The following is a 10,999-nucleotide window of genomic DNA, read 5'->3' as shown; positions in this document are numbered from 1 at the left end:
GGTTGTTTCTTATGGTAACCTGTTCGTGCTGCTATTGATGCTATTATGATGTGGATGGGGTGTTTTGTTTCTTATGGTTGTTGCAGATTCTAGTTTTGGCTTTGGTTGTGCACGTTTAGGTGTTGGGAGTAGTTAGTTTTGGAGTTGTTTTGTTTCTCTGTTTTTCTTTTTTGTCGTTGATTGATCTCTCACCAATCTCGGGTTTGTGCTAGTGTATGATTGTGCTGTCTCTCCGGTGCCAACCTAGTTGGGATTGTAGAGTTTTAGCTATGATGCTTTTTTGCACTACCTTGTTTTATTGTTGTAAGTTTTCCTCTTGTATTTGGTTCTTCATCAATAAATATTCTTTTGCTGATAAAAAAAAAACTAGCAGTATGTTGTTATTATTTAGGATCATGTTAAGATCCCAACTAGATTTTATGTTCATCTCACGTTGCTAATCCTTTTTCAAGTGATGTCGAGAAGTGTTTCAAGATCGAAGATCTTCCTTATGTGTTGGCCATGGGGCCTTTTACTTGTTGGCGGAATGCAGATGTTGAAAAAGGGTTGAACCCTTTCTCTTATATGTAATGACGTAAGCCTGCAGGCAATTGATTTAATTGTAACTCATGTAGCATTCATTATATATTCGAATGAGAGAATCTTTATTTATTTATTCTTGTTAATGAATAGAATTTCTGCATGTTGTTTCTGAAATTGAATTATAATAATGGATTTGGTAATAGTATTCGAGTAATTAAAAGTGAGGCGTTTCATATATCTTATACTTAATATTAATTTTCTTCCTTTTTTAGAAGAATTAGACAAATTTTTTATAGTTTGTAATGTAACTGAATTACTAAGAAAGTAAGATTGTAATAATTACTGCATACCATTAGAGTACAATTGTAAGGATAAACACAATAATAACTTTTTAATACTTTGCTTACTTCTTAATAAGAAGAAAATGATGCGATTAAAGTAGTACCATATTTTTTCAAAATTTATTGAATTAGCAAATTTTTATACATTTGTCACATATATGTATCTCATATTCATGTCCGTACTTTTCAAAAAATAAAGATAAATAAGAAAATATGATGATTACCAAAATCAGATTTCAACAACAAACACGTAAACTTGAGTATAATATTTTTGCATATAACACATTTACTTATAAAAGGAAAAAAAAAAGCAATAAAACTAGTGTAGACTTGATATTGTAATGAAATTTTCATTTTCATTAGGAGCTACTAAAAAAGAGTCAAGTTGTTCTCTTAAATTAATATGATTTTTAAAAATAGTTTCTCACCATTTCTTATGACACTACAAGAAAAAGCGTTTTTGGCGACCAAAATTTCATTTTTCGTCGCTGAAAGTAGTACAAATGGCGACTAAAATGGAATTAGTCGCCAAAATTGAACACTTTTGTCGACTAAAACACTTTTGCCGACTAAAACACTTTGCGTGCATGTGAGACTTGTTTTGAGAAGTATGTTCAGTATGCTTGCTATGTGTTTGTAGGACTTGGACCTTTGCCTTGACCCCGACGTCCCAAGAACTAGAGTGAGTGGTATTTTTAATAAAGATATGCTCTTAAGGTTTTGATAAAGCTTTGCCTTGTTTTGATAAAAGTATTTGCTAAGCATGAATGATATCCCTATTTTAGTTATCAAGTATAAGCTTTGTTTTGAATGACAAGTTATCAAGTAAGCTTTGTTTTGATGTCAATCTTTGGAAGTCCGTATGTGCCAGGGGACTTTAAGCATTGGTGGCACAAGTCCGTACGTGCTAGGAGACTATAAGCATTAGTAGCACACATGTAAAGTCCGTACGTGCTAGAGGACTATAAGCATTAGTAGCACACATGTAAAGTCCGTACGTGCCAGGGGACTCTAAGCTTTTGTGGCACCTTTGTTTGTTTGGTCCGGAATGTCATCACCCCATGTTTTAAGCCGACGTATGTTAAGTATCCCAAGCAAGTTTTGAAAGATCAAGTTTGATGAACAAGGTTTATCTCATGTTTTGTACAAGCTATGATAAGTATGGTTTTGACAAGATATATTATGTATTGTTTTGAAAGACCTCGGGAATCATTCATTTAACCCCTTTATTACTTGTACCATTCACTAAGTATCCAAGCTCACCCTCCCTATGTATATATGTAGGTAACAAGCAAGAAGTCGGCTACGCCGAGATGTGTGTTTTGTATGCATGTTTGGTCGCTGTAAGGATGTCGGCAATCTGAAGATTTTGTACTCTTGATTTGTATTTTATGTGTTATATTTATGTCGGCTTGAGAAGCCTTTTTGCCAAGATGTAACACTTTAGTCGCCGAATACAATGGTTTTAGCGACTAAAAGGCAGTTTAGTCGCCGAATGTAGGGGTTTTAGCGACTAAAGGTTGTTTAGTAGCCAAAAGTGACGATTTTTGGCGACTAAAATAATTTAGTAGCCAAAAGTGACGGTTTTGGCGACTAAAAAGCAGATTGGTCGCTGAAAGTGAAGCTTTTTGGCTACAAAAAAAAATTTAGTAGCTAAAAACTGAGTATTGGAGACTAAAATTCAATTTAGTAGCCAAAAGGGGACGTTTTTGGTGACTAAAAATAGGTTTCGTCGCCAAAACTACTGATTTTTAATTGAAACTTCTTTTTTTAGCGACAAAAAAATAATTAGTAGCCCAAAATAATAGAATTGGCGACTAAATAATGGTTTTAGTCGCCAAAAGTGGCCTAAATTTTTTTTTAGTAAATAATTTATTTTTTACATAAATTATATTGAATTAAAAAAATTATATTTATAAATATTATTTTGTATTAATAGCGGTTAATATACTATTAAATAATATATATTGCATATATATTAATGTGATGGTGTAGTGGCATAGTGGAGGGAGCGTTTGGCAAAAGGTTTGGACTGTGGTGGTCGGATGTCTCAGGTTCGAAACTTGGGAGCAACTGGTTCAAAATTTATTTTTTTTTTAAATATGCTTTTGGCGACTAAAACAGGTGGTCGCCAAAAGCTTTAGTATTGGCGACGAAAAAAATAGTCGGCAAATGTATAAATTAAAAAAAAAACATTCACTATTGGCGACTAAAACTTTAGTCGCCAAATGTATAATTTAAAAAATATAAATGAGCATTGGCGATGAAAATTTTAGTCGCTACAGAGTTTGTTTTTGGCGACTAAAAGTGGTTTAGTCGCCCATACCTTCCGCGACTGTTTTCCAGCGACAAACATGGCGACTAAAAAATTTAGTCGGGAAAAGTTGAAACCTGACTTTTGGCGACTAAAACATCACTTTTGGCGACTAAAAATTTAGTCACCAAATGTGTATTTTCTTGTAGTGTGACAATATTCCTAGCCACACTTATTTCTTATGTTTTTAAATTTTGTCAATCATCATATCCATATCCATATAGTATCGTACTTGTATCATGTATCTAGATCCACGTTTCATATTTTACATGTCATTCTACACACTATACCTTCTTATGCCATGATCATATTGGTTTGAAGATTTTAACATTTTCTATATCAAACAAGACGTTTTTTCTTTTCAAATTGGCATTTTTTCCAGGGCCACATCAAGGGTATTGACACTAGATCCTTTGTACTTGTACCACTTCGCACAAACTATGAAGTATCCCAAATTCAAGACCTCCAAACCAGCAATCAAGTAGTAAAAATAGTCCAATCTCCCCTTGTTAAGATCCTCTGGCAACCAATTCCTCTTCCCAACTCCACCTATCACACGATGAACTATAGACACAAGGAAGCTACTCAAATAACTAGACAATGCGAATCCACAAAACAAGAAAGATCCAGCTATGCTTCTCATGTTTTCCGGGAATTGCTTGTAGAAGAACTCAACTTGACCGATGATAGTAAATGCCTCAGAAAATCCCGTTAGTGTCAGCTGAGTGATTAACCACCACCCAGACATAGAAGAAATTTTGCCTTTTCTCGGTTCAATCCCCAATGTTGGCCTTGTAAGAGCCAATGTCCTCCTTTCCTTCTCAACAATTGCTGATAGGATCATAGTGAATACAGCGATAACCATGCCCACGCCCATCTTCTAGAGGATTGTGATACCGTCATCCTTTTTTGTGAGCTTTTGTAGCATTGGAACTATGAGTCTGTTGTAGATGGGTATCCAAATTGTGAGGCTTAGCATCTGGAAGACATTGTATGATGTTGTTGGGATTAGGAAACCGGTGTTGCCTAGTTGCCTGTTGGATTGGAGGGCTTGGAAGACTATGAAGGTCTGCTGTTGGACTAGGGAGATGGAGTAGACGGTCCCTGCTTCCCATTTGGGGAGTACTCTTAGTACGCATTTCACTTCTTCTACTTGTTGGATTGGCTGCTGAACCATCTGGTTTGATTTGATCTTCTATGGTAATGATTACTGCTTTGTTGAGAAATCTGGGATCATCAATGTTTTTGGTTACCTAGTGAGGAATTAGTAACATATGAATATAGCAAGATAGAAAAGTGTAATATTGAAGACATGAAAATTAATTGCATCCTCATCATCTATGCAGATATAGTTGGGATCTGGGATCCCGCCCAAGACCTTATAGAAATTATTCCATGCAGAAAAACACACCCACACTCAAGGAGACACAATATTTAACGTGGTTCGGCCTCAATGCCTACGTCCACGGGAGAGTAGCCGGTTATCACTATAACAATGGAGATATTACAGAAAGATTACAATAGAGGAGGAGCTCACACTCTCCTCACTCACCCACTCACCCGTCTCCCTCGCTCACACCGAGGGAGACGGTCTCTCCGCCTCACATATCTCACTCTCTGTGGCTTGCTCTGCTCTCTCTCACAGTTCTCCTCTCACCCATCTTCATTTATACACTTGACAATGGTGGATGGAGGGGCTGGCCAGCACATGGCCAGCTTGTGCCAACTCCTTCTTCACATGGCTAAAGGTTGGCTTCCTAACATGGCCAACTCATGTGTGTTGGCTTCACCCCTCACATGGGGTGATGATATCCCACAAATCACCCCCTCAACCCATGTGAGGTGATCTACAACACACATTGCTGCTAATCTTGTCACGCCCAAACACAGTTTGCATCTTCTCACTGAGACGCTGCATCCCTTGAAAGCTAGAGATAATACACCAGAGATACAAGAGGAGGAGGGAATCCTACATCCTCAACTCAACTCACACCACTCTCTGATTTGGAGAGAACCGCTGCTCCTATCTCCTACAGATCTCTTCCACGCTTCTGTCTTGGATGTCTATACCTGCTATGCTTGAACTTGCGCAACCAAGATATCCGACACCCCCTGATTGGATGTCCTGCACCCCCTGCTCGGGATACCCTTGCATTACCGTGCAACTCCTTGCATGATGAACACGGGAGCAACTAGAAAACTTCAGAGTTTTGACACATCAACATCCTCAATTTTCCTTGCTCGGAGCTTATTTCTGAACAACCAGCCTTTGCTTTCTGCACTTCAGAACAACTTCCCAGCGATCTCATACGCCCGTTGTCTGTGCTGCAATCCCTGATGTTCGATTCTGTCTCACTTGTACGTCCGTACTGATGTTTGACAGTTAGCCCTTCTGCCAAGACAACTTCCACCGGTCTGTACAAGTTACCACTATGCAACTCCGTGCATAGTGCTTGCACCCCCTTATTGGAGTGCATTGCAAAGCTCACTTTGCGACTCGAAATTGCATCCCTCCCTTCAATGCATCTTTTGAGAGGTTGCAAAATGTCTTTAACACGGGAGCAAAAGAAACTCTCTTCTTCACTGGCATAGTCTCTACAGACTTGGTTTCTTTGCTCTGAACTTTCTTCAAGATTGGCTTCACTGGCTCAGATCTGTGCACCTTTGAACTGCCTCCTTGCGTTCTCGTGCACCGTTTTCGCCATTCCTGATGAACGCCTTGCTCAATCATACGCTTTGGTTGCGTATGTTCTCTCTTTGTACCCTTCGACTGGCATTTGACAACACTCATCTTTGTCAAAACTTTTCCTTCCAGTCTATACAGTTTGTTGCACAATTTGCCTTGCAACATTTCTCTATCACCTCCTCATCGTCAGAGGAATTCACTGCAACTGCTGTAGTTGAGGGACCTCCGTGTCCCTTAGCCTTCTCTTTGGCTTGTTGCCAAATCATCTATCCGTCGAGGAATGGTCTTCTCTTCTAATTGAACCAGATCCTCCGAATACCTCAACAACCAGGAAAGTTCCCAGGAAAGACTGGTGGGGTCACAACCGGTCCCACTTAAGAACCAGTCTCCTTAGACAGTGTCTTTTTGACAGAACTTTCCTAGACCTTTGAGATAATCATGTCTGCAATCCTCTGATCGGCCCTGACCAATCCTGATCTCCCTCGATCTGCTATTTGATCAAGCCTGATCTCCTCTAGTCTTCAATGATCTATCTCAATCTGTATCTGGTTGTCCAATCTGGTCAGAATCTACCCATTCTTACCTCTTTAGTGAATCTGCAGCGTTCCACAATATCCGGCAACCTTCCTTCGACTATTGAAGATGACAAACTCCCATGTTTTGTCAATCTTTCAAAATCGTTCAGAATTTCACTATTCTGACCTCGCGGTTGCGTCCGGAGCGGTCTGTTTAGCTAGGACCAACCTTCGCTGCACTTCCAAGGACCTCACTGAAAAAATCTCCCCAAAAGTTGGGCCACACCACAATTTTCTGAAAATTCTAGGCCAAATTGTAATTTTCAGAAGTTCAAGAAATATTCCGTGTACTAACAGAATATTCCGTCCACTGCACCTGATGCCGTTCGTCTCTTTAATCTGCCTTCTTTTTACAGAAACTCCGTCTCCAAAATATGACCGTACGGATGTGTCCGGAATACTCCAAATAGTTGAAAACCACTATTGGATCGCCAAAAACGGACTCCAAATGGCTTAGATCTAGCCAAAACATTTTGTACGCCTCAGATCTGCGGCTGCACCGTAGCCGCGAAGCACTGGATCCTTCCTCCTGCGGCTGCACCATTGCCGCGTAGCACTGGATCCCTCCCTGCCTCTGGTTGACGGGGCAGACACGTGGCAAACCTTTGTTGACGTGTCGCCACGTGTTGACGACGTGGCACGCTGACGTGGCACGCGCGTGGTGGACACGCGCTACTCCCACTCGTCTTCTTCATTCGTCCGCGCGTGGGGCGCGTGCGTGAGACTGGGCCGACGCGCCGACTGTCTTTACGGCGCGTGGGGGCGCGTGCAGAGACTGGGCCTCACACACCTTCTTCAAGAGGCGCGTGAGGGCGCGTGGGGACTTCTCTGGGTGTTTGCTTTATATGGTTGGACTCCTCTTCTCGAGCCCTTGCTCCTGGTATGCTCAAAACTTGATTTCTAGCAACTTGATTTCTGGGCAGTTTCAAACAACACGCTGTTTTTGTTTCGAAACGCCACCAACGAGGCTCTGATACCACTTGTTGGGATCTGGGATCCCGCCCAAAACCTTATAGAAATTATTCCATGCAGAAAAACACACCCACACTCAAGGAGACACAATATTTAACGTGGTTCGGCCTCAATGCCTACGTCCACGGGAGAGTAGCCGGTTATCACTATAACAATGGAGATATTACAGAAAAATTACAATAGAGGAGGAGCTCACACTCTCCTCACTCACCCACTCACCCGTCTCCCTCGCTCACACCGAGGGAGACGGTCTCTCCGCCTCACATATCTCACTTTCTATGGCTTGCTTTGCTCTCTCTCACAGTTCTCCTCTCACCCATCTTCATTTATACACTTGACAATGGTGGATGGAGGGGCTGGCCAGCACATGGCCAGCTTGTGCCAACTCCTTTTTCACATGGCTAAAGGTTGGCTTCCTAACATGGCCAACTCATGTGTGTTGGCTTCACCCCTCACATGGGGTGATGATATCCCACAGATATGACTATGTACCTAATGTACATTTTCTTATTCAACTGCACTCTCTGGGAAGTTACTTCTGTATTCAGTGCTCATGTGTGGCTAACCGTATCCCCAATTAAATGGGAGATAATTCATCTAATTAAATAATGAAGTTTTTGCTGATTATTGTTTGGAAGTCAAGAATGGCTGGTACTAATGGAAAAATCATGTGAGCTACAGATTTTGTAAATCAAGTTTCAGCCGAGCTAGTTTTTGTATGATGGTTGTTGGCAAGGTTGTTGGTGGCCGATCTTAACTTTGGCTCCCCCATTTTGTGTATAAATGGGAGTGCATGGGATGCGTGTTTGAGCAGCAACATAGATATTAAAAAACACAGAGTGGGTGGTGTGTGTGAGTGTGAGTTGTGTTGACAGTATTGTCTCTGTCAACTGACTGATTTTTTTAGGATCAAAAGCAAATTTTTAACACGGATCTTTCATACATATATTAAGAATAAAAATTATGTGTCTAATTTTTTTTTATTTTTTATTTTTCACAGTATTCGTAAAAAGGTTATTTCCAATATATATATATATGTTAAAATTTGCTTAAATATACATTAAAGTTTACAATAAGAAAAATGACCAAGATAATTTAAAATGAAGTATCAAATAAAAAGTAAACAAATTGTAACAAAAATCACTAAAAGGTCATTCTTCTAAATTTTTAATTGTAAAATTACTAATCTAATTGGCACAAACCAACTTAGAAGCTAAATCATTTTTAATGGATAAAATTACTAATCCGTTCAATTTTTAATTTGACATAAAGGTAATATTTAACCAATTTTAATTTGAATCAATCGCATTCTATATATAATCTAGGATTTTTTTTTAAGGTCCCTCGTATTAAGACATTATAGCATAAAGGACATCTAATATTTTCATAATGTCTAAGGTCCCTCAAGTTGATCTAGAGAAATTTCAATCCGGAGAAATTTCATTGCAGAGAAATTCCAGTCCAAAGAAATTCTATACTACACAGAGAAAATCTCACATTTCTCTGGACTTTCCAAAGAAATTCACTTCAACCCAGAGAAATTTCCCTTTCTAACTCAGAGAAATTTACTGAAAACCAAAAAAATTCTCATCTCCAATCCAGAGAAATTCACTTAACCCAGAGAAATTCTCCCTCTCCAACCCAAACCAGATAAATTCTTCCTCTCTAATCCAGAGAAATTCCAATTTATGTGATTGGGATGCCAGAGATGGAGGCAAATTTCTCTACTTTAGCATCATGGGCAACTTTGTATACATCAAGAAGATAAATACAGAAGGGAAAAAATGCAATGAAGCCTATTACAGATTCAAAAACTCTAATCTGACCCCAAACAAACAAAATCACGATGAAACATATCGAAAACATACCAAAAAACTGATAATAAACCTGAGAGTATGTAGAATTCATAAAAAAAAACATACTAAACAAAAACAGAATCTAGATCAAACTGACCGCAGAGAAGTACCTTATCGGGATGAAGATAGACTTTGTCTCTAAAGAGAAGGAAAAGAAACTTGTGCACTTCTGCTATTCTTTTTCTTTCTTTTTTTTTTTTGTGTAATAATATTTAAAATTTAGCTCTGGTAATTTAGCTCACACAACGTCTATTGGCAATGGAAGAAGAAACAAAGATGTTGAAAGAAGCTTTGGCAAAGTGCAACAGTTAATTGCAAGCTTCCCGGAGTATTTGGCAATGGAACTAAATTTTCTCTGGGTTGAGAATTTTCTCTAAGTTGAGAATTTCTCTAGTAATTTAGCTCACAGAACGTCTATTTCGATTATTTTTTTTTTTCATTTGAACTAAATTTTCTCTGGGTTAAGAATTTTCTCTGGGTTGAGAATTTCTCTGGAGAAAATTCAATTCAAATGAAAAAAAAATAATGGAAATAGATGTTCAAAATAAAGAGAATCCTTGACAGTCTTGTGGTGCAAAATAAGCCCCAATCCAAGACCATCCATTCTTGCATGCATACATACCACTCCTGCATGCATACATACCACATAAGAAACAAGAAACATACCCATAAAATCTTCTTAAAGAAAACAATAATCAAATAGCATGGAATAAATTGACTTCTTGAAAGCCAAGAAATTTATATACCAAAATCTAAACATTGACATATGTCATTATAAATTCAGCAAATCTAGACTACTATTCTACTATTGGAGTTCAAACCCAGTGCTCAAAGAGTGATTACCAATCAAAGACCCAAGTCTCTATTTCTCCCCAACAGAAGAAAACCCATTAACTCTAACAGAATCTGTAGACAACACCACTAAATCCTGACTACCTGAACTCTCAACTCGAGCTCGAAACCGGTACTTGTTCTCTGAATTTAATGCATTGGCAGCATCAAAATCCTCATCCATCGAAGGAGGCCATGCGAACTGAGACAAACCCAGTGGCCTCGCATATCTTCCATTATTATTCTCGAGCCCACCTCCATTAACAACTCTCCCTTCTCTGTTTTGACCCATTATCTATTGTTGAAGCTGGTTTTGCGATAAAAACAAAATTTCTCTGGTTTGTCTTCCCCAAATCAAAGAAGAGCACTGTTGTTTCATCATTTGGTCATGTCTCGTTTGCTAAAACTACAAAACAAAACAAAACATAAACAAAACCCAAAAATCAACAAACTAGATGAGAAGAGGGAACAAGTATATATTGTGAGAGAGGCACTGATTGGCATAGAAAGAGGTGTTGATGTTTTTCAGAGGCAGTGGAGCGAGAGACCAAGGAGGGCCGAGAAGGCCTCTAGCTTTGGGAGGTCCTTCATCGTTCATCTTCAACCTCGCCACTTGTCCCGCGGCCTCGTAAATCAGATCCCAAGAGTCGTTGTTTCCACCCGGCGGCGTAGTCGGCGGTGATCCATCGAACTTGGCGATTTGCTTTTGTTCTTTACTTTGCTATTTGCGAAAGAGAAAGAAGATAAGAGGCATTGTGATCAGCAATTTGCGAAAGTCAAAGAAAGAATGGCGTCTGGTGGTGGTGATCAAAATGAGGTAGACTGAGAGAGAGAAAGAGAGAGAGTGAGAGAGACAAAAGTTAAATTTCTCAGATATATGTTTAGGGACTTTAGACATCAAA

General features: G+C 39.1%; 1 pseudogene; it reads right to left on the bottom strand.

Moving 5' to 3' along the window:
- Positions 1-3,538: 3,538 nt before the first annotated feature.
- LOC145813180 (protein NRT1/ PTR FAMILY 2.11-like) overlaps positions 3,539-10,999 on the bottom strand; it is a 105,557-nt pseudogene continuing 98,096 nt past the window's right edge.

The sequence above is a fragment of the Camellia sinensis genome, chromosome 15 (assembly GCF_055761805.1).
Source record: "Camellia sinensis isolate YWXY chromosome 15, ASM5576180v1, whole genome shotgun sequence".
Lineage (NCBI taxonomy): Eukaryota > Viridiplantae > Streptophyta > Magnoliopsida > Ericales > Theaceae > Camellia > Camellia sinensis.
This window is presented reverse-complemented; position numbering and strand designations above follow the sequence as displayed.